Genomic DNA, 20,148 nt, shown 5'->3' with positions numbered 1-20,148 from the left:
TAACTGTAAATTTTATTAACATCACTTTTAAATGTTGTAATATTATTTTTCAGAAGAAGCGATAGATGATGATACATTCTCAAAAATTAACACAGATTCACAAGATTTCAAAGAACTGATTGCAAAGTATGGGGACAGAATTAAATTTAAAGAAGGTTTTAGACAGTTGTACAATAGAATTGACGAAGAAAATGTAATAACAGATAATAACTGCTTAGAAACAATAGTAGTTAAGACAAATGATGCTCCTAGTGATACTTCAGGTAATGTATGGTTTTAAGTGAAAACATATTTTTATGTATATAATTTTAGTTTACAAAGAGACACAAGAACCCATTCCCAGCACTAGTAAAGGCACGTGCTCTACAGTTTATAGAGTGGATGATAATTTACCTTTAGGTACTGTATGATATTTGGTAATGACATATATATACAGGGGTGAGTCACTAAGCGATAACTCAATTATTATTGAAAATAGAAAAGTTGTCCGGGTCTTTGAGTATCATTAAATTATTTTTAACTACACAGAATGTTCTGTGTCTGACACATACTACACAGCTTAGCTTTTTTAATGTAGCACCTTACTTATATTTTTACATATTCTCAGTGGCTTCTTCCTCAGGTTTAGAACCGTAAATTCCAATGCGACGTTGTCACGTAATTCCACTTTACTTGATATTTTTTAATAATGCAATGGTACATAAAAATGCTTTATAATCATCGGAAATGAATATACACGTTTGATCATATTCGCAGAAACATAAAATTCAATTAGTCATTCATCAGTTATGTCGATCATCTCGATAATGTAACGTATACAAAAAAAAAAAAAAAAAACTAATTGCAGATTTAGAATCAGCATGCCCAACGTAGTAAAATCACCCACTCTATTCTTTGATGATTTTTTGTTGTTTAATGAAATATCAAGGACCAGGTGCTTAGTGACTTACTGTTATTTTATTAAGAGTGAAGTTTTATGTTTGAATGGTGTTTTTAGATATTGTACCGGTACCGTATAAACGGTGTGATTCGTTTTTGGAAAAACTTCCAAATCTGGAAGTGACATACGAGCTTGTAAGTAAACACATATATTTTTTTGTAAGATGTCATTGCTTTGTAGGATTTGAAAAAATGTTTGCAAAATTCTATAAAAGGTCGTAATATATTGGCCCAGAAAAACCATTTAACACCGCAATTAAGAGATGATCTCGTTGCATTATTAATCGATCACGATTTACTACAAGACATTAATTCCTAGTATGTTTTAACGAAAGAACTGAAAATCGAACATACATTTTTGTAAAAAATTGCTATTTTAGTATTCCGACCAGAAGACTTTTACAATTAGCCCGTCTCATAAAGCAAGAATTCCCGAACGAAGATATTTCCACATACTATATACCGTATGTTAGACAAAACAAAAAAACTGTCCAGTGTATGAGGGGTAAATTAGTTGATCGTTACCATAATCAAAGAAAGAAGTTGAAAAAATCTGGCGTTCTCACCACTGCGTGTCCATCATCAAGCCTTGAAGTTCATGAAACTGTTGAAATAGCGAGTACGTATGTAATTAATTTTTGAAGATATAATTCCTACGCTTTTTTTTTAATAGGTAGTCAAGATTACGAGGATGACGTGGAAGACTTTTGTTGTTGGTTAAGGTATAATACAGAACCTTGGCCAGAAGTTTTGGCTAAATGGAAGGCCACTACATGTGTAAGAATTCCCCGCTATAACCAGAATACAACCACAACTATCCAAGAATATTTTCAAGAATATAAAATTTTAGAAAAGTTCTTAGGTTATCAATTAGTAAGTAATATAACAGTATATTATGTAAGTTCACATTTTTATAGGTGGTATATTTTTTTAGCTGGAAATTGATTTCAATTATCTTTATCCCAAAAAATCAGAAATATTTTTTGCCGAAATACATAAAAAAAAACATATTATATTACGATTGGCCCAATACCGAGGCGTACTGACTCAACATTTTCCGGATCAAAACATTAATATTTTGAATGAAGGTAAAACCAATTGATTTATTTCTTTGTAATTTGAGTTAACAATAATTTTCTGTTTAGACGCCACTGCTGTTCTAAGTTTATTAACACTACCGTATCTAATGCCAGTAGTGATTGTTACGACAAATAAAAAGAAATGGAAACCGTCTAAAGTTGAAGTAGCGAACAGTTTCATTACTTACGTGAAAACCAGTGAAGAGATGCAATTGATGTTGGAACGAAGACATCGAAAATATGCGGAAACCAAACAATTATGCCAACCTCTAATAACAATTGTTGGACCAGATTTGAACAACCTGAAGGGCTATATTTCCATCGATAACTGTACATATCCTTTTGAATCGGCCTTGAAAAGTGTAAACACTTGTTTTAAAATAATTCATGCAATTGTTGCAGAATATCCACCTGAATGTTCTCATGTTTGGCAGTTAATACAAATTTACATCTATGATTTAAAGACAGAGTGGGACAAAAAGTCTTCAATTGTTTCTGCTCTGATATCTGATTTGTGTAATGAATCTGAGAGTGAGAAGTAATATTTAAAAATAATGAATTGTTGTCACAAATTTTCAAGTTCAAAAAAAAAATTATTATTGCATATGAAATATAGACATTCCTATGATGGTAAATATATTCGCTGCATTTTTTCGTATTCGTGTCAAAGAGAATTTAGTTCATACAACTCTTTTTACAAACATCTTTCGAATTTTCACAGAAAAAACTTTCTGAATACTCAGTGGTTGTCTAACAACGTTACAGGTCAGTGTAGTAGTCCAGATACAAATTTTACACTACCTTTATTCCATACAGCTCCCAATAGTGTTGTTTCAAAACCAACAGTTTCTGATTATTGTGAACCTTTTAGTAACAGATTATATAATGACATAATTGCAAATAAGGAAAATCAAATTGAGAGTAGTATTGCGCTTTTTATTTCTCACTTATATAAAAGTAACTCAGTGCCCCGTTCAGAAGTGCAAAATATAATCTCTAGTGTTAGAGATTTACTTTCAGAGATAGAACATATTTTAAAAGCAACTTTTGATCCATGCAATATCAAAAATAATGAATTAGAATACATTTCTTCAAGTTTTTCGTATGTTCAAAGTAAATTTAAGTTGTTCAGATCAGAACATATGATATTTAAATATTTAGAAAAACACGACTTATATATTAAACCTGTAGAAATTGTTCTTTCTGAATCACTACAAACTTACTCAGAAAATGTGTGTCCCAAACATGTTAGCATTAAGGAGACAACTGTTTTCATTCCTTTACGGAAGGTTTTAAAACGTGTGTTTGAACTTCCTAATGTTTTAAGTGCAACTTTAGATTATATAAAATCTCTGGATTCTACGAGTCTCTTTGAGAATTTTGTTCAGTGTAATTTATGGCAAGACATCCGTAAATCATTCTCTGGGAAATTAGTTATTCCCTTATTTTTATATTTTGACGATTTTGAATCAGGAAATGTTTTAGGATCACATTCTGGTGTGAACAAATTAGGTGTAGTTTACATCTCGGTGCCATGCTTTCCAAAACAATTTCAGTCTCTTTTGGAAAACATATTTTTTGTTCAGTTGTTTCGATCTAGTGCTCGTAAAGATATAGGAAATAACATATTTCAGGTTGTGATAGATGAATTGAAATATTTAGAAAGCGTAGGAATTGCAATTAATGTAGACGGTATCAATTACCATTTATATTTTTCTTTGGGATTAATAATTGGAGACAACCTTGGATTAAATTCAATATTAGGTTTCGTTGAAAGTTTTACAGCTAATCGTTGTTGTCGAATCTGTAAAGTAGATAGAGCTAAGATGAAATCTCAGCTGACCGAAGATTCGAGCTTATTTCGTAATTTTGAAAATTATTCCGCTGATACATCCAGTTGCGACAGTAGCTCATCTGGCATTAAAAGTCCACCCGTTTGGAATCAGTTACGAAATTTTCACGTAATTAGGAATTTTTCAGTAGATATAATGCATGATCTCCTAGAAGGGGTTTGTAAATATGACCTAGAGATAATTTTGAAAAATTATATATATGAAGCAAAATTATTTTCTCTTGAAGCCTTAAATCAAATGATTTTGGCATTTAATCATAAAGCTCGTTGCAATTTACCTATTATTAAATAGGAGCATTTAAAGAATGGCAACATAAGATTATCAGCTTCGGAAACCTTATATTTCGTGACTCTCTTTGGAATCATGGTTGGTCATTTGGTCCCTTCTAATAATATTTATTGGCGATTATATTTATCTCTTCGGAGTATTTTAGATATTGTTTTATCTTCAAAATTTGATATGGACTCTACACTTTTATTAAACAACCTTATTTCAGAACATCACCAAATCTTATGTTCATTAGGGTACAGTTTAAAACCAAAGCATCACAACATGATTCACTATCCTTTAATTATGCGAATGTCTGGTCCCTTAATAAATCTTTGGTCAATGAGATTCGAATCAAAGCACAGAACTCTAAAAAATATATCTAATATTTCTTACTCAAAAAAAAATATTTGCTTAACAATTGCAATCCGACACCAACTAAAACTATGTAACAAATTGATATCTAAGGATGGATTTTCCCGATTTATTGAAAAATCTACAATTACAGAATATAACAAACAAAAAGGATTTATTTATAAATGGATAAAAGTTTATGACAAACTAATAAAACACGGGACTATTTTAATAGTGTATCTCACAGAATCACATCCAGTTTTTGGCAGTGTATGTTCTATTGCTGAAACTGAAGTTGATATTATAAAGATAACGTTCCAGTTATTTGAAACTTTAGGTTATGATCAGCATTTACATGCATATTATGTTAAATTACAAAATGACATTAAAACAGAGGAACTTCAGGAGATTGATAAGTTACACGTCAATTGTTTATACCATATGTCATACGATGGAAATAGTTTAATTAATATAAATAGTTCTGTCTAAACAGACATAACAACTGAAGTACATATATTCATCATATATATATATATTATGTAATAGCCTAATATATAAATATGTTTCTATAATGTTAAGAAGTATTGTTTAATTTTCTTTATATGTTTATGTTTATATTTTCATTTTATATTCAATATACCTATGCTTTCAATAAAATACGAGTTTTTGTTTAATTCCTTCCAAAAGTGCTAATCAATTAATTAATTAATTAATTAATGGTGCGGCAGTAACAACCATAAAATATCGTTCATGATATCATTTATTACAGTTGAAATACATAATTTTTTGTTACGACAATTATCAAATTTTGTTTAATAAGACCGTAGAATATGGTTCCAGCAAGTACAACATTTTTGGCTTTTATAACCACAGTTTTGTGGTTAACAGATTTACAATATTTTAAAGTTCTTGTAACCATAAAAATTAACAATAAATTCATGATGTTTGTAACTAAAATAATCATTGTCCTATATATGACCACAAAATATTGTAGGAATTGCCGATATTATAATTCGTGGAACCATTTATTTTTTAGTGTGTAATCAGTACGTTGTACGGGGAGCAGTCACAAAATAAGCAAACGTACGTGTTGAAGACTTTACTCTAATATATGTATATGTAGTGCATACCTGTTTCAAGGTTAAGGTAACAAAAATTTAATATTATTGCGGTATACCTATTATCCATGAACTGCATGGCTAACAAATATGCATCCCTTCGTCCACTTTAAAGGTATACGAAATTAAACGACCACTACTTTAATTAATAAGTAACAAGTCATCTAATTTGCCTCCAGAATAACTATGGATGATCATCAAACTATGAACACCAAATTAATTCAATATGAACATCTTCTTACGTATTTTTTTTATTAACAGTTGTCAAATCATTAAATACATATTATTTTTGAAACTAAAATGCATTTTATCCTAAGATTGTATCACAAAATATTCATCAACATTTAAATATATACGATTTAGACATCAAGAAATAAATTTAAAATTGCAAAAATTATACTAAAACAGCCTTAAATGTGTCTTGTATGTACGTGCTTATCAGTATGTAGGCATTTTAACGCACAGCAATAATCGTTCTTTATGAGTAATGACTACTGTAACACAGTAAATCCTCGAAATCGAAAATTTAAAACACTGAAAAATTCAAATATGGGAAAATTGTAAAATCGAGAAATCGAAACATTAAAAAATCAAAAAAATAAAAATTGGAAAATCTAAAATTTAAAAATCGAGAAATTGAACAATCGGTTAATTCAAAAATCGAAACATCGAAAAATTGGAAAATCGAAAAATAAAAAAAATTGGACAATCGAAAATTTAAAAATTCCGAAAATTGAAAAATTAAAATATAGAGAACTGAAAACTCAAAAAATCGAAAAAAATTAATAATTTCAAAAATTGAAAAGTTAAAATTGAGAAATCGAAAAACTGAAAAATCACAAAATTGAACGAAATATCAAAAAATTAGGAAATTAAAAAATTGAGAAAAAAAAAAAGTCAAAAAAGCAGAGTCTAAAAATCGCAAACTTAAAAAATCGAAAAATTGAAAAATCAAAATCCTGAATAATCGAAAAATTGGAAAACTGAAGAACTGAAAAATCGAAACTTTAGGAAGTGGAGAAATGGGAATATAAAAAAATAGATTAATTGAGAAATCCGAAAACTAAAAATTCAGAAACGTCAAAATTTGAAAAATCGAAAACTTAAATATGAAAAAATTGATAAAGCGAGAAATTGAATAATCAAAACATCGAAACATCCGAATCTCAGTGAATTGAGATCTCAAAAAATTTAAACATTCGTAAATTTAAAAAATTAAAATATAGGAAAAAGTTGAAAAATTGAGAAATTGAAATAAAAAACAAAAAACTGAAAATCCAAAAATAAAAAATAGAAAAATCTAGAAGTCGAAAAATGAAAGAATCGAAGTATTGAAAAATATCAAAACTGAAAGAAATATCCAAAAATTGGGAAATCGGCAAACCAATAAAGCGAAGTCGAAAAATCGAAGAATTGAAGAACTGAAAAATCGAAACTTTGAGAAGTGGGAAAATCAAAAATAGATTAATTGATAAATCAGAAAACTGAAAATTTAACGCAAACATTTGAAAAATTCAAAAATTTAAATACTGAAGAACTGAAAAGTCAAAAAATCGAGAAATCGAAAAAACTAAAATTTAAAACAATGAATAATTAAAATATCGCAAAATTGAAGAATCGAGAACTCCAATTCAATTTGAAAAACTGAAAAATCGGGGCATTGAAAAATTGGAAAATCCAGAAATTGAAAAGCTCAAAAGAAAAAATCGAAAAACCGAGAAATCCAAAAATCGAAACATCGAAAAATTCAAAAACTGAGACTTCGAAAAATCTAAAAATCGGAGGATCGAGAAATTGAGAAGTCGGAAGCCGAAAAGGAAAGTTAAAAATTGAAAAATTGAGAAATTTAACAATCAAAACAACGAAACATATGAATTCGATAAATTGAGAAATTAAAAAATTGAATAATCGAAAAATTTTAAAAAAGAAAAACTGGAAAATCAAAAATTAAAATTCAAAAAATCGAAAAATTGAAAAATTGAAATATAAAAGAACTGAAAACTCGAGATATCGAAAAACCTAGAATTTTAAAAACTGGAATATTAAAACAACAAGTTTAAAAATTGAGAAATCGAAGCATTAAACAGTCCCAGAATTGAAAAATCTAAAGTTTACAATAAATTGAAAATCCAAAAAGGAAAAAAACGAGAAATAAAAAAAAATCCATCAATTCAAAAATCGAAAAGTCGAAAAATTAAAATATTGAAAAATCTCAACTGAAAGAAATATTCAAAAAATTGAGAAATTAAAAAACTGGAAAATTGAGAAATCGAAAATCTAAAAAAGCAAAATTGAAAAATCGTAATCTTAAAAAATCGAAAAATTGAGGAATTGAAGATGTGAAAAATCGAAACTTTAGGAAATCCAGAAATGGACAAATAAAAAAAATACTTTAGAAATCGGCAAACTGAAAATTTAGAAACGTGAAAATTTTAAAAATTGAAAAATCGAAATATTTAAAAACCGTAAAATTGAAGAGGACAAAAATTGAGAAATCGTATCATTGAAACATCGTAAGATTGAGAAATCGAAAAATAAAAAAATCGAGAAATAGAAAATTTAAGGAATGGAGGAATCGGAAAAGCCCAAAATTGAAATATTGAAACATATTTAAAGTTGAAAAATCGAGAAATCGACAAGCCGAAAAATCCCAATAGCGTATTTAGGTATAAATCACAAGATCAGGACTATTCTACTTTTTAAAATTTAAATACATAACATTATAAATTGGAAAATGTTGATTTTTTTTTCCAAAAATCTTGACGTCTAAGGTGAAAACTCGACACGGATGCATAAACCGTAAACGGGGCGAAACTACAATTTTACTATTGTAAAATTTGGAGATTGCGTCATTTCATTGTTCGTGACAAATTTTGGTGTGTAATTTGATAATACAATTTGAAATGTAAATTTTGTCATTCGGGAACATTATGTATTAAATCGTTAAGATGTTCAAGAACTTTGTTCACTTATTCGTTGTAAAGTCCAACGGTCGAAATGGGTTAGTTCTTCGTAGTGGATGTGTATCACATCAACTCTAACGAATATCGGTTTATAGATAAATCGCTTAAAGCCGATATTGGCCTGAATGTGCTTTGGTCTGTAGATCAAACAAGTTCTCAGGCGACGAAAAATTGCATGTGGAGGGAGACTTCGGATTACAAATCGTGCCAAGAAAGACATATTTGGGAGAGATGGATTTTCAGGTGCTTGACTAGCGGTAATTTTAAATTGTTTGCGAAGTGAAGAACACAATTTCATTAAAATGATAATTATAAAATTTTCATAATCACTATTAGTGTTAATTAACACAAAATGGCGCGCAAGTTATCAGTTGATTTCGTTAATAAATTCATAGAAACCTATATGGGATTTTTTCATGCCTTAGAAAATTAAAAAGTAAAAAATACAATAACAAAAATTTTAAAAGCGGTTTACGAAAAATTAGTTGACCTGTGCAAGGAAGAAAATTTTGGAAACGCTGACAAATATGAGATCTTAAAAAAAATAACACTTGAAGAAGTGCCTTCGGCGTAGTATTTTTGATGCTGGCGTGAACAAAATACTCTGTGTGCAAAAAGTTTTAACTGTGCAGATCTAGCCGAAAATCCGAAAACCAAATCGCTGTGTGTAGGGCCAGCATAACGGAAGTAATAAATCAATCATATCATAGGTTGAAGAACGTTGGGTCAGTGCAATGATGTCGGTGTTATATCCCGAGAGGGGCCCAATACACCCAATAAAATGGAACAGACAAAATAAAGCTTCAAACATGATTATTTTTATACAAAAATTCTGAAGTTTATAAACTGCACATTTTATTTATTTATTTATTTATTTTATCTTGTTTTCGAACTATAATAAACATTTCAAACAATGTCTGTAACTTATTTTAATGTAAATTATATTCATGTGGTTAACAAAATCAGATGTAATATTAGTGTGATTTTGACCTTATTCTAGATTTTATTACAGCAGAACGGCGTATCCTTTTTAAATTTTAGAAGTTACGTAAACTAGTTCAAGAAACAATTAGTTATCTCGTATTTTTGGAACAAAATCTACCTAAATGTCCGATAACAGCAATTGTTTTTCATAGAAACAAACAGTCTTCAAAGCAGCCTTTAACAACTCGATATTACAAACATGCCTCTTAAGTTCTTTATGCGTTTTTTTCTCTCTTGTAATTATTTGTAATGTTAACGCCGAAAGTTTATGTCATTCTGTTATTTACTTTGAACATATATTTTCATTTTGTGTTAATATTTTTGTAACACCACGAATCTAAATTTTACTTAAAATCTTGTTTTACTTTAATCTTGTAAAACTAAACAATTATACCAGTTTAAAAACCCTTGGGAAGTTTCTGTCAGTCTTCAGATATAGTCAAATAAAAATATGCGTCAAATTCATTTAAATTCAATTCTTTCTTATCACGTTACAACGCGTTGCTTCATATTTTTTATGTCAAGTATATTTTCATATTTTGTACATATATGTTTATACACATTACTGTTTACGGAACAATGTTAATTATAGATTTATGGATAACTCCTCGTATAAGAGCAGAGTGAAGGGTGTTTGCCTTTGCTAATGTTTGATGGCGCCATCTGATTTAGAGTAAAATAAACCTAATACGTTGGCTCACTGTAGTGAAAATGCCCGTTGACGAAAAATTTGTCCCACGCCCCCTGGATTCCTTGTCCTAAAGCTCACTATTTAGGCGAAGTAAAATTTGTATTAGGTTGTCCAACTATAATATATTTAAACAATGATATTATTATATATACTGTTACTATACTATACTTATGGTTAAATTTTATTTGATGAAATAGATTTGTTTGAAGTTATATTTCGTTAATATGCAAGATCGTGCTCCTTACAAGCTCCATCTAACTTATTAATTCCTGGATCGTCGCGTAAAAAATATAGAGGTTTCCTAACAAACTCGCTTTAGATTTTCACTCGCTACTGAGTTAATCTTCTCTTTGTGAAGACGAACCAAGTATAATAATCCCAACAGGTCAAGTGAACGATTTTTTCAACTATCCATACCCTATTATTTTATTTTATTGACACTACGCCACATTATTTATCATATTTTCCTTTCGAAACCTCCCCGCTTGATTTTAGTATCCTCCTTATCTCGGATGTTAACAGATGATTGGCAACGTAGTCAAGCCGCATAATCGTAAAACATAGCTGAAAAACCAACACGACATAATCTCCCCGGCGCCCATCCACCAACAATCCTCTTCTTGCCACCTCCCGCGAATTATTTTCGACATTAACCCTCCTTGAAACCCCCACACTTGCACCTACAAAAATCCTCCCCCAAACAAATCCCCAACCCTCACATTCCAAAAAGCTAAACCACATCTTTATCATAAACCACAATAACAGGTCCTTTGTATCATTTCCTCCTCCTTCCCATAGCTCACGGCCCGTTCCTGGCTTTTTATGCGGTTCCCCGATTACTCCGAGCTTGAGACCTACCCTCCGAGACCTGCGTACGTAATGGCCACACATTCACATAACATTCCGGCCGAATTCCACCGCGACTGTTTCGAATAGATCAGGGCGGCTTAGACGCGAGCGGTCACGGAATTCCCTTGTAATGAAAGTATCGGCGGCGGCTGTGACGAGATGTAACGCGCGTCGCGACGCCAGACGACGCTTGAATTCTGATATGCGCCGCCGAATGAGACGCTTTACTTGTTACGGGACGTGTTGGGGGCGGCGGCCGGGGGTGATTAAACCCGGGCGGTGGGAGAGAGGGTGCAGGTGAGGGGGGAGAATTTGTATCGCCTGTAATTATTCTTGAAAAGAATATGTTTTTCCGTCTTTCAATCAAGAACTGATAAGTAAAGGACAAATTTTAGGCGGTAAAAATGAGGGATATCTAGTACCTGCTAAGAGAAGAGAGGGCGGGTGGGCGGGGCTAGTATTTTCGTGGACTATGGTTAAAAAACAAGAACATTGCGCCAAGTTTGCGGCCAACGTTTCTGTGAAGATCAATGGGAAACATATGGCCAAAATTTAAGGAAAAATTTGGCAAATATATTAACAAAGGATCAAATTGAGGCTTTAACAGGAAAAAAAGTCAAAAAATGTTCCGAGCAAACGAAAACTATACAGTGGATATAACTTATTAAGAAAAATGAAACTACCATTTCCAGCTATTCGAACATTGAATTTTCATTTACAAAATTTAGAGTTTAAATCTAGAGTTTTGGACGAAATTATAGGGTTTTTGAAAATTAAATATGAATCGCTTATTCAGGATTTTGGGAGGGATTGTATGGTGGCATTGGACGAAGTGGATATAAAAGCTGGGATTAAGTATTGTGTACATAGTGGGACGTATATTGGGGGAATTACTTTACCAAAACATGAAGGAGTAGCGACCAAACCGTTGGTAATTCTTGTGGGAGGTATAACTACTCGCTGGAAACAAATTGTTTCATACCATTTTACTGGAGACAGGATGAATGGGGCAGTTCTAGCTGATGTTCTTAAAGAACTTTTTAAGAAAATCAGTGCAATTGGTTTGAAGGTTCATTCTGTAACCTCAGATATGGGATCGACGAATCAAGCTATGTGGAAAACCTTTGAAATAAAAGCTGGAAGAAAATGCGAAACAAAAAATTATGTCCTAAACCCAGTTAATGGCGAAAAAATTTACTTTTTAGCAGATGGGCCATATTTATTAAAAAATATGAAGCAATGTTTGGTACAAAACAGAATCATCCAATTACCAACTGATTTTGTTGAAAAATATAAACTAACTTCTGATTTGGTTGATGTACAACACATTAAAGATTTTTGTCAAGAAGAAGGCAAATTTGAGCTGCAATTTGCGTCTAAATTAAATGTGGATCTTTTACAATCTAACCATTTTAACGAAATGAAGGTGTCAAATTCTCTAAACGTTTTGAATCGAAATGTTAATTGTAGAATAAAATTTGATGCTGTTGTGAAGGGGTTGTGACTTAGACACATATGTTTCGATTTCCCGTTTATTTCACTGCCCACATAACAAAACTTACAAGACAACTTTACATGGTCATAATCACATGGCAACTTCTTCTCTACCTTACACACACTCTCTTCCCTGTCTCTTCGTTGACTCCTCTATTTATAACTTCCTCGTAACGAGGGCAACTGACCATATTCTTACAAAATACAGAGGAGTCAGCGATTACAAAACATTTGGACAAGCAACCTAGTTTAATATAGCTAACAAAACTATGGCGAAATGAAATTATAATGCAACAATAATGCAACAATAACCTACTTTACTTTACAACACCTCCCCCCTAATTTTGAAAGTTGTACCTAAGGTTGGGATTGGTGCAACTTTCATCAACACCACCTCCAGATTGTCATGCCCAGTCATGCTGCTTGTGGTCCTCTTACAAAAATTAATCTTCTGCAAAAAAATTATTACTGCTACAACAATTCCTAACAAATCTAACACATACATTGAAAATATGTGCATTTTATGCGAATTTTGGTTATTCTCTAAATAATTAAGTTTTTGGTTACGTTTTAAATCGTCGATTTTTACGCTTATTGATTTCAATTTTTGAATATTATTTCTATCGATCACTAAAGGATTATATGACAGCTCTGACAACTGGGAATTTCCAAATTCAGACATATTTATATGAATTGAATCTGTAATATCTAATCGAGGAATCAAATTCGTGAAGATTTCGCTCGAGAAGTAATTTTGTGTATTTAGTATTAGTGACTTTGTGTAACCGCTACAATTCGAATTTAATCTCAAAATGCCAGTATGATTTAATGAAAGAACATATCGTTGATCGGATGGTTTGCAGTTAATATTTATATACTCTTCTTTATTCGTAATTACCAACCACGAATTTGGAGAAGCCAATTGTATAAAAATGGTATTTGATAGCTTCATTACCCGTGTTTCACAAGATTTAGGTATGTTATCAACAGGAGTTAGTAAATTCGACTCACAACCCCCATGCATGTGCACTAAGTAGATAGGGTGTGATTGCTTACAAATGTAGCATTCTTGAATTTCAGAATATTCGAAAAGAAAATAGTGTTGTCGTACAGGATCTATTATTAAATACGGCTTTTGTGGTTGAATAAAAATCAAATTCGACCCTGACAAGTGTATTGGAAGGCTTGACATTTTTATCAAATCTTAATTACGAGGATGAATCAGTTTAATAACTATTACAAAACAAAGTTTATCCTGATAAAAAAATACGTTAATGTGTATATTGTCTAGTTACATGAATCTAGACCACCTGCGTGAATGAAAGTGCTGACGTATCAGTATAATATAACATGACTTATTTTAAGGTAGGTCATGGTTTTGAATCGAATCCTTGACCCTGCAACAATAATATTTACGTTTACAAAAATCTTAAATTTTAAATTTCAAAGAAATAGAAAAGAGATAGAAAAGTAAAGATATGTATCATTTACTCAATACATTTTTTTAATCTATTTTTGTGAACTACTACCAATTTCTTGCCTATCCTAATAGTGCAATTCACATCGGAATCTATGGACACTACTTCATATGGCCCCTTATAAAGAGGTTGCAGTTTTTTCGTTTTACCGATTTTCTTTTCCTCGTTTACTAAATATACCTTGTCAGTAACTTTTAAATCAAGCTCCTTTATATATTTATCATAATATTGTTTAGACTTGACTTTACTATTTAATAAATTTTTGCGAGCAATTTCATTATTATGTTGCATTCTTGATTTTAGTTCATTGTAGTAATCATCATAGCTATAAAACGTTTCGGGACTTCTAGTTATAGACGAAGGTAGTTTCGCTTTTCTACCATATAATAATTCAAAAGGAGAATAACTTGTTGAAGTATGCGGAGTGGTATTGAAACTACATGTTGCATACGGCAAAAACTCATCCCAATTAGTCAAATCTTGATTTATAAAATTTCGCAAATATTCGACTAAAGTTCTATGAGATCTTTCTAAGCTTCCGTTCGATTGCGGATGATAACTAGTACAACAAATATGTTTTATTTTTAAAATACTGCAAGTTGTTTTATAGACTTCACTCAAGAAATTACTTCCTTGATCCGTGACTACGTAATTTGGCAATCCGTACTGACAAATAATATGTGTGGTGAAGGCATGAGCTATTGTGTTTGCTTCTTGATTTGGTAACGGAATAGCTATATAAAATTTGGTTAAGTCGTCGTGAAAAGTAAGTATGTATTTGTTTCCATTTTCGGACTGATTTAGAGGACCTACCACATCTAAAAATATTTTCTCAAAAGGAACTGATGAAGTTGTTGTTATGACCATTGGTAGTTTCGTACGTTTTGAACATTTATTTTTCTGACATTGTGAACATGACCTTATAAATTTCTAAATGTCTTTAAACATATTTTTCCATTTATAGTATTGTCTGATTCTGTTATAAGTTTTGTTCACACCTTCGTGACCTCCAGTGGGAGTCACGTGAAATTCTTTTAGTACTTCTTGCACTTCTTCAGGGGTCAGATTATTATGGACATTTTCATGACAGAGGCTAATGCTTACGTTTGTGTTTTTAAAAATATATTTTATCATTGTTCTAACTGTATTGATCTGCAACTGTTCTGCTTTAAAATTTTTAGTAGTAGTAGCCAGTTGTGAAATACCTTTAGGGCTGGTTGCATAAACGCAAATCAAATTTAATCTCTGATTAACTCCATAGTAACGATTGTTATTATCATAGTTACCATTGTTCTTAATCAGAGATTAAATTTGATTTGCGTTTATGCAACCGGCCCTAAGTCAAGCAAAAATCTTTCAAATTGACCAAGGAATAAAACAAATCTTCGTAAGATGATTTATGAGCTTTAGTTTCTTTAGTAACAAAGTAAATAAAATATCGATCATCTGACTGTAAATAAGCTATGTTGTGTAACTGAGCTTGTTGGGATTTCAACTCATATTCGCTATTGTAGTATTCCTTCTTATCAGAAAATTCATGATCTGTTACATAAAACAAATTAGTTTCTTTAGGCACATCATCAAAACTTTGATCTGTATCAACAACGTTATCGTTAGTAACAGGACAATCCTCAATTTCTTTTAAAAAGTTCTTGTATAAATCGCGTCTGACTGAAATTTGGTGAATTCGTGACAAGCTATCTGCTGTATTATTCTTACCGGGTTTATAAATAATTTTGTAATCATAATCTTCTAGTTTTAGTCTAAATCGTAAAAGACGAGATGAAGGATCTGAAACTGAAAACAAATAAACAAGTGGTTTGTGGTCCGTCACAATGGTAAATTTCCTTCCCAATAAATAAGGTCTCAAATGTTGTACGGACCAGACAATGGCTAATAATTCTCGTTCAATTGTGGAATAATTTCTTTCAGATTTATTTAGTGTACGACTAGCATAAGCAATTGGAAGATCGCTTCCCCAAGAACCTTGTGATAATATAGAACCTATAGCGAATTGACTTGCATCCGTTGTGAGAATACATTCTTTATTAAAATCAGGAAATTGTATTATAGGCGGACTTACTAATTTTCCTTTCAATTGTGAAAATGCATCTTCACATAACGCATTCCATTCAAATTTGACACCTTTTTTCAAGAGATTATTAAGTGGTTGAACAATTTGAGAAAAGTTTTTGATGAAACGTCGATAATACGATGCAAGACCTAAAAATGATTTTAACTCTTTTTCAGTTGTTGGAGTAGGAAATTTTAATACTGCGTCAATCTTTTTTGTATCGGGCCTTACCCCATCTTCAGAGATAATATGCCCAAGGTAGTTGATTTCTTTTCTCAAGAACAAACATTTACTAGGTTGAAGTTTTAAATTGCGCTGTCTAAGACGAGAAAAAATGTCTATCAATTTTGAATTATGATCTCGTAGAGAACTACCATAAATTATGACGTCGTCTAAGTAGACAAAACATTTTATTCCCTGGAGACCTACTAAAACATTATTCATTAATCTCTGAAAAGTAGCTGGAGCTCCTTTCAACCCCATTGGCATTCGACAATACTCATAGTGACCGTAAAAAGAAAAAGCTGTTAAACGTCTGCTTTTTTCTGAAATAGGAATTTGGTGGAATCCATGAGCAAGATCCACAACAGAAAAATACTTAGAATTCCCCAATTGGTCCAATATTTCTGTAATATTAGGCAATGGGTAAGCATCCGATTCAGTGATGTCATTCAGTTTCCTATAATCAACAACCAGTCGCCATTTTTTGCTTCCATCGGGACCTGGTTTTCTTACAACAACTAGAATTGGAAAATTATAAGGAGAATGACTGTTTTGGATTATGCCATCGTCAAGCATTTTTTGAACTTGATTTTGCACTTCCTGCTTTTGACTCTCGGGCAACCGATATGGCTTTACAAATACAGGTTTGTCAGATATTATAGGTATTTCATGCTCCACTATATTTGTGTGTGTTAATTTGTCACCTTCTAAATAGAATAAATCATTAAACTCACGACAAATATTTAATATTGAATCGCGCTCTTCCGAATTCATGTGACTTGTATCAATCTGCTCCTCTAAAGATTGTATACGTTTTGACTCGATGGTGGAAACAAAGTTAATAATTTGATAGTTATTTAAGTTTTCAAATTCGAGTTTTTCGGTATTTAATTCTAAAGAAGTTTCAGATGAATTTATTAGACTGATTTTACAAAATCCATTCTTTGGTTCTACAATGCAATTTCCGACATATAACCCTGGCAATATTTCTTTTTGTAAACAAATTTTTGAGTCATTAAAATTAACAGGTACTGACACCACGTACTCACAACGAGCTGGAATAATGAAAGTTTTATTTAGAACATTCGAATAATTTGTGATCGGTAAACAGATTTCTTTACCGTTGACTGATAATGATAACTTAGCACATTTCAAATTTACTATTGCATGATAAGCGGAAAGAAAATCATGACCTAGGATTCCATGAGCTGGCACAGGAAAATCATCTGCGACGATATGAAACGGATGTGTAAATGTAATTCCATTTACTTGAATTTTGCCTATTGCTACTCCAAGTGTCGTGACAAGATTTTCGTTAACACCTTTTAACAAATTTTTTTGATTAGTATTTACAAGAGCATCATCATTAACCTCGCATAATCTTAAAATTGAAATTTCCGAACCAGAGTCAAGTAACAAATTTGCTGATTCACCGTTATATGACAATTGCAATGGTAATTGCACGCTAAGCAGATTGGGATTTTTCAATGATGTTGTGAAAACTCTAGAATCATTATTTTTTGAACTATGAGATATTTGAAATTGTTTATCTAGGCAGTTTTGAGGTTTCGGACCGGAGTTTCGCTGCCTGTCGATGTACTCGGTCCTTGCCCGTTTCCCGAATACGAGTTTCGATTGTTAAAATAAGAATTCTGGCTTTTGTCAGCAGTGTTATATGAAATGTTTTGGTAATTTGATCGCTTAGCATTATTATATTGACGTTTACGACAGTTGTGTATAGTATGTCCCACATTCTTACAATATGCACAGGTAATGTTAATATTGTTAACCTTGACTTCTCGCTTGTGTGCAGATCTAGCAAAATTTTGAAAGTCGGGCAATTTATTTGATTCTGAAGCTTTATTCGAATAACACTGATTCGCCTTGTGATTAGATTTGCCACATTTGTAACATCTGATGAAATTATTCATTTTAGGGTAACTAGAATTTACGTGTCCAATACACTTTAAGGTGCGCTCTTCTTCGCAGGCTGCTTCAATTGCGGCAGTAAGATCATCAAACCTACTCGCTTTAATTACAAATTTTAAAGAAGGGACTAATCCTTCGACAAAAGCTTTTAGAGCCGATTTTTTGTTTAAATTTTTAATAATAGGTGGTGCTGCCTCACCTTCACTTCGTACACATGCATCGGTTAAATCCTGACATAAACGTTCAATTTTGTTAGCAAAAGACCTAACATCTTCATTTGGTTTTTGACGTGTACTTAATAATTCCAGCTGAATTTGAGCTATTGTTCTTGTCTCTAAAAACTGATTTTGAATTGCTGGTTTCAAAATTTCCCAGTTATCAAACTCGCCATATTTAACAATTTCATAAGCTAATCCTGATAATTTTGTTTTTACAACACTTAGGAAACTATCTTTTTCTGCACGCGTCGTAGCTGTATTATATACAATATCACAACAACTTAGAAATTTATGCAACTCTCGACGTTCGCCACTAAATTCGGGAATCATTTTTAACGCTATCTCGATTTGAAAAGGCATGATTTCGTCAAATAAATACTTCAAGTCTACAAGAAATTGATCATTCATAAAAAATTCGAACTTACAAGTTATAGCGATAGAAGAATCCTATGATTTGATGTGTTAACGCAATATACACGCACTTTGCTCTGCTTTTTTTTCACACACTCACTCACTAGCTGCAATCCAACGACGTAGAATTTCTTGATTTCCTTCCGGGACTGGATTCGAAAATGTGTACCACAACCACCAACGCTCTCTTCTGAGCACCAGAGACCACAAACTCCTTGGAAGACCAAAGACCACTCGCTTTCTTTGAAGGACCAGAGACTTACTTACGCAATCTCTTCAGGACCAGAGACTTCAAGCAATATCTTCAAGAAACGGAGACTTAAGGCAATCTCTTCAAGAACCTCTTTTTTTCAACGAAAACCCCACACACCTGACACCACTTTTATGTTGTGAAGGGGTTGTGACTTAGACACATATATTTCGATTTCCCGTTTATTTCACTGCCCACATAAAATTTACATGACAACTTTACATGGCCATGATCACATGGCAACTTCTTCTCTACCTTACACACATTCTCTCCCCTGTCTCTTCGTTGACTCCTCTATTTATCACTGTGGCTTCAAATGACAATACAACCTAAAAATATTCAATATAAGAATTATAGTAAAAAACCATTATATATTTACTGACTTGTTTTAAAACATCAAAGTGTTCTGCATAAAACAATGCTGCTTGAATCCAAGTGCCCCACCTGGTTAATGCAGGTTCAGGTGGGAGAGGTGTATTTGGTAAACTGTTTTTATAAAACTCTACTCTTATTGGTGCTTTTAAAAAGTTTTTCTTAACATTGCTCATTATCCCATTGATATCAGGATAATTCAGTCTAATTGTTTCAGACACTAAATGTAACCCATGTGTCATACATGTTAAGTGTGTTATATTTTCATAAAACACCTTCAAATTAGTACCAGTTTTGATCATGTATGAAGCACCATCTGATACAAACCATTATCTTTTTTGTGTTCAGTTCCTTTTGGCCACAATAAAGCTACAAATTAACAATTAAATATATTATAATAATTTCAATGCATCTTCCTAATGTGTCCGTCGTCTCATCGACGCTAATCCATATATTATTATTGCCAATAGAATTTCTAATTTGTTTAATTACCTGTAAATTATAAAATATATGTTAAAAAGTTTTTAAATAAACATTCAAATGCATCGCCACTGCAGTGTTGTTCAAAGTGCGATTTTTTTGCGCACTTAAACTAGGAAACAA

At 31.7% G+C, this 20,148-nt stretch overlaps 1 protein-coding gene and 1 long non-coding RNA gene across 3 annotated transcripts in view; both read left to right on the top strand.

Annotated features, from left to right (window-relative positions):
* The window catches only part of LOC135138396 (ly6/PLAUR domain-containing protein 6B-like), a 432,620-nt gene that overhangs the window by 81,244 nt on the left and 331,228 nt on the right, over nt 1-20,148 (top strand). The gene's annotated exons all lie outside the window — the stretch shown is intronic.
* On the top strand, nt 14-1,138 carry LOC135138042 (uncharacterized). Its single transcript, XR_010281970.1, has 4 exons — nt 14-263; nt 313-399; nt 998-1,074; nt 1,121-1,138. It is a non-coding gene; the product is annotated as an uncharacterized LOC135138042 (long non-coding RNA).

This window comes from Zophobas morio, unplaced genomic scaffold, assembly GCF_036711695.1.
Source record: "Zophobas morio isolate AGI-343-1 ecotype UQ-CSIRO unplaced genomic scaffold, CSIRO_AGI_Zmor_V1 ptg000030l, whole genome shotgun sequence".
Lineage (NCBI taxonomy): Eukaryota > Metazoa > Arthropoda > Insecta > Coleoptera > Tenebrionidae > Zophobas > Zophobas morio.
The sequence above is the reverse complement of the archived record's forward strand: the minus strand, read 5'-3'. Positions and strand labels throughout refer to the sequence as shown.